Source organism: Silurus meridionalis, chromosome 3 (genome assembly GCF_014805685.1).
Source record: "Silurus meridionalis isolate SWU-2019-XX chromosome 3, ASM1480568v1, whole genome shotgun sequence".
Lineage (NCBI taxonomy): Eukaryota > Metazoa > Chordata > Actinopteri > Siluriformes > Siluridae > Silurus > Silurus meridionalis.
In genome coordinates, this window is record NC_060886.1 from 27,641,515 (window position 1) to 27,647,037 (window position 5,523).

The 5,523-nt window shown below is 37.2% G+C and overlaps 1 non-coding gene across 1 annotated transcript; it reads right to left on the reverse strand.

Annotated features, from left to right (window-relative positions):
- Positions 1-1,931: 1,931 nt before the first annotated feature.
- On the reverse strand, positions 1,932-2,013 carry trnas-uga. The gene has a single exon. It is a non-coding gene; the product is annotated as a tRNA-Ser (tRNA).
- Between the last annotated feature and the right edge of the window lie 3,510 nt (positions 2,014-5,523).

Sequence of the window (5,523 nt, forward strand, 5' to 3'; positions counted from 1 at the left end):
TCTACTGCTGCAGATGAGACGTCCACTCATCATCATCTACCGCTGCAGATGAGACGTCCACTCATCATCCCCTAAAGCCTAAAGATGACAGCATGAAAGTGATGCAATATACTGCACTGATGAGCTCACGGAAAACACATTAATGTAAATGTAATGCACGTATGAGAAATGCTTAAGATACATGAATCTGTTGTTGTTCATGTCATTAACGTAAAATATAATAAGAGATAGTAGCTTGAAAAGTGATGCAATGTACAACTACCATGCGAAAAAATACATTAATACACAATATCATACATAAAGTTCTTTCTAACGAACTGTTCTTTATGTTAATGCAGTTCATTGTAAAATACAGTAACACATGAAGTGCTGCAATATATTAGTACATCATGATCACCAAAGATCATAACAACAACCATAAACATCACCATAATAAACAAGAAAATACAAGAAAATATGCACAAGTCTGTTGTGGTTAATGTGGTTGGTCATGTAGTTAATTCTACCTGAGTTTCCTCAAAGTCTTATTCCAGAAAATGTACGTGCCGTGGACTACAGTTGAATGCCTGGAGAATAAAAGATAAACAAACTTGTGCCATTGGCTGAGTGCTTTCTTGAAACAGGGTGGAATAGACTACGAGCACGAGACTCTTAATCTCAGGGTCGTAGGTTCGAGCCCCACGTTGGGTGTGGACCCCTTTGCATTGTCGCTGAGACGAAAAGGTTTGTGTTCGTTGTTGACGCATCTGAATCTGTTCAGCTTTGGTTAATCTGCTGGTAATCACGGAGTCTCGGCCGTGTGCGTGTGTGGTCACGTGACAGCACAAGCTAAAAACCCTCTCGTTTGTCAAACAGGGTTACGAGCCCTCAGTCAAAATATCAAAATAACCCCTTTGGTTCACGTCCAACACCTTCATCACACGCCATCGCAGCAGCAGATCTCTGCCCCATTTAAGCCCTGAACAGAACTACAATAATGAACTCAGCAAAGAAGCAACAGCAACTGCACTATTGACACTCTGGAGTTGACACATGGTAAGAAGTCTTTCAAAACCAACACCTTCACCACTTGGGCATTACAATAAGTCTCATTAAAAAGTCATGATGTTAGATTTCTTGCCTCACCTGAATACTGCACTTCCTAAATATTCTGAAGGAATGCTCTGAATGTCCTACATAACATGTCTGATCTTAACCGAGTGACAAAAAATTAAACACATTCACTTTATCAGCTAATTCGTTTTCAGCAGTTCTTGAAACTGGGCACTGACACTGACTTCAAATTCATAATTCTGGAATTGCATTTTGTGAAAAACACACTGGAACAGAGATTCATGCATGTAGTGAATATTGTTTGTTTGAATATTGTTTGTTTTCGTTTCCTCAAAAGTATAAAATGCTGAGTTTAAAAACCCAGAAATTTTACACCTCTTCATCTTCTTCATCTTTTTATTTGTCTTTAATCTGTAAGTCTTTCGTGGGGTAAGAATAGAGGACACATTGCCACCTAATGGAGACTTGTGTAATTAACCTCTGTAAAAAAATAATAAATATCTGTAGTAAATCTGTCTGAAATGTCCAACACTTCAGAACTCTGCAATACTTTGTTCTACAGACACTGTATTGATCCTGTTGCCATGTAGGTCCTTGTGTATTATGTAAGACTTGCAGGCAGCTATGTCCAAGAAGTTTAAAAAGATTTTTTCTGTACCTCTTTGATCTTGTAGAAAGCACAAGACGAATCATGTTTCCAAAAGAGGTCATGTGAGTTCTAATGTTCTTCCTCCTCGTCCCAGCAAAACAACTTTCACCTCAAGTAAACCAGATTATGTTCGTTTTCAACGTTTGTTCTATGCATGAAACACTTCTGTACATCGTTCACTTCACACAGTAAAGACTTAACCATAAATTACTATCACACATTGATGAAACGCTGTAAGCAGGATCTGAACCTGCGTGGGGAAACCCCATTGGATTTCAAGTCCAATGCCTTCACCACTCAGCCATCACAGCAGTGATGAAGTTTTCTGCAATGTCTTCACTTGTCTACAATTTCTGAAGTTCATAGTAAGTCATAGTTTTACCTTAAATAAAGCATTTAGAATTGAACAGTGTCTCTGGCAGACTGTGGCACTTTTCTCACCGTTAAACACAGGACAGTTTGAGCTCTATTGAGTTTTATTGCTGAGCACAGCACAATTCTTTAAGCACAAAAGTAGTGCAGATAATCCAGTTTCCAACATGCTGGTGCTTTCATGGAACAGGGCGGAACAGGCAGCTGCCCAGTGAGCTCAGTCAGTAGAGCATTAAACACATCATCTTAGTGTATTTAATTCCTTCCCACATTGGGCAAGAAAAGCTTTAGCACTGGTGCACTGAGATGAAAAAAGTTTGTATTTATCACAGTGACACCACTAAATCTGATACACACAAAACAGGGCTGGAAATGTGTATGCGCCACGTTCCACACAAACGTTGTGATTAAAAACTTAACGGGAGAATGTGTGCACCTGTAAGTAAACTCTGAACCCTGTGTGCACACATACAGGAGACACAGAAGGTGAAAAGGGCAAATAGCGCCACAGATGGTGAGGTGATGAACTGAAGTCAGGTTGTAGGAAGTAAAAGATGCTGCAGAATGAAAAAGGAGAAAAGTAGAAAACTTTTGAGGGGTGAGTAAAAGATTCATATGGAAGTCCATTTCCGCCAGATAAAAAAAAAAGTTTGCCTAATTCCACGTTTATTTCTCGTAATTCCAACTTTTTTAGGCAGTCGGGCAGCGTCACCTCCTCTGTAGTGCCAGAAAGCTTCACACATTGAAAATAAAATGTGCTACAATCAATAAAATCACATGGTATTAGCAGAGGAGCCTCGTTCACACACCAACAACTTCAAACTTCAGACACACAACATGGTTACCAGTGGAGGCACCAGAAATGTTGGATAAACGAGAAATAAAGTCAGTGTTTATTTATGATTTTTTATTTATATATTTGTATTTGCATTTGAATGTAATATGACAATGAAATGCTCTAAATGAGTTTAGTTTTCACAGAATCGATAGCTGCAGCCCCAAATATAACTACTAAATACAGTGGTACCTTGACCTACGAGTGCATTATATTACTGTATATGCATGAGTGGACTATATTTTGCTTTGTTACGCGTGCAAAAAATTGAGGTACGAGCTCGAGACGCCGCTGCTGGATGGCGAAGCGAAGCCAGAAAGCGAACATTGTGACGAAAATTAAGATAAGCAAAGAAGAAAAAGTAAAAAATTTTAAGTTTAGGGATATGTAGTGTACAGGAGTGATAGTAAAAAATGAGTTTTCCCTCCTCCTCCGCTTATCGCCTCTACCCCCATCACCAGCTTTTCGTTAGCTCAAATCGTCTCATCTCCAAGGTCAATATACTGAATAAAACCTTATTATATCTTTACTCTTTCTATTATGTTTTTATACAAGATTTGTTATTTAGAAATGTGTTTTCCTAATTTAATAACATGAAACATAAAAACGGGGTGTCATTTTGAGGGTTGAAACGGATTAATGCCATTTTAAGTATTTTTAATATGGAAAACTAATTTGATGTGCGAGCAAATTGAGATACGAGCTCGTCCACGGAACGAATCAAACTCGTAGGTCAAAGTACCACTGTATTTCTCTGGGGAGTTTATCTTTTGTCATCCTCGTGCACCACCGGTGGAAGTTTTTCTCCCGAAGCCGTGCAGCTCAGAACACAGGTGAAGTGCTGTGTCATTAAAATCATTAGATTAATTGATTGTCAAAATAATATTTATTTGCAATATTTATAATAATAATAATAATAATAATAATAATAATAATAATAATAATAAAGAGCGATATTTTTTTTTGCTAGCGCTGTTTTTGTGTTAACTGGTTTCTTTAAATATATTTGACAAAAAATTGACCAAAAAGACAATTACATTCAATTATTCTTTATTAAGATATTTATAATTAATTTATAGCTCACTAAATGTGGAATATTTAACCTGAGGGTGAAACCTATTAAAGCTAAGATTGGTTAGCCGGCTAGTTAGCCTACCTCAGTGGTTCTCAAAATGTGGGACTCGGTGTTGCAAAGAGAATAAAACCCATAAAGACTAGAAAGTCGCTGTTACAGGGTCTTACAATCGCTCCATCTCGGCAGAGGGTCTTCATCCTCCACCTGGAACACGGAGATTCTCCTGGAGCTCATTACTGATGATGCAGAGTAGTGATGAGCAGTGTTGGGCAATAACGTGTTACTGTAATGCAGTTACTTTTGACAGTAACTAATACTGTACCGCAGTACTTTTTAAATAAAGTAACTCCGTTACCGCATGGTGCGTTTGTCTGTTACTTTTTTTAATTAATTAATTTAGGCTGAAGTGTAGCCTAGGTTTCACCCTCAAGTTTCTCAAAGTGGAAATATGTTCATTATTTCACTTTAGTTGAGCATAAAGACAAAAACTTTTAGTCAAATGTAAACTGTGTCTTTCTGGTTCGAATGTCGTATCTACTGCGATAAACAGCAACTCCAATCTGTCGAAGCTCCTCCAGAAACTCCATGCCTCGAGGAAGCTAGAAGCTAGAAGCTAACCCGGTGTTATGTTGTACATTGTTGATAGTTTTCATACTTAAGCTGTGAAAGGAACATTTTTAAGAGCTCAACACAACAGCTTTTATGATGCAGAAGCCACTTTAGTTTTTGATTGTGAATAAATTATTCAGCTTGTTTTGTTATTTATTTCAGAAATCCTTGTGATATATTCAGTTTGTGCAGGTCTGACTTAAATAAAATAGTGTTTAAAAATTACTTTGTGTTTAAGTTAGTTTTGTGTTTGTATAGACCATAACCCATACAAGGGCATTAATGGGAACATTAAAGAACGTTCTTTAAAAAAGTAACAAAAAAGTTACTTTTAACAGTAACGCATTACTTATTGGTGTAAATAACAAAGTAATTGAGTTACTTTTTGAATGAAGTAACGAGTAACTGTAACTGTAACTATTTCTTAGTAATTAGCACAACACTGGTGGTGAGATGCGGCTAATCTGCTCTACTGCTCGGTAGTGTGTACAGTATGAGGTAATGGTCTGTAATATCATCACTTTGAGGTAAAATATCTATATCAGTGACGTCTGCTCTGTGGGATATTATTAAGTCTAGCGTGTGATTAAAAAGATGAATCGGTCTAGTTATTTAACTAGGTTAGTTTAAGTTTAGTAAGTCTGCAAATGATATTCGTAGGGCATCATTTATATCATCTACATGAATAATAAAAATTTTCTACAAGCAGCACTTTATCAAAACTGACCAAGAGGTCTGAAAGAAAATGAGCAAAATCTTAAAGAAAATCAATGTGGAGCCCTGGGGGTCTACTGTATACACAGTGGCCAGAGCGAGAGATAGTAGGGGTTTTTAATCTATGTCTAAAGGTACAGCATTAAGAATAAGCACTTTAAATGATTTAAACCTGAATCCTAATCTTTGACAAACATGAAGAAGGGTGCTAGACCA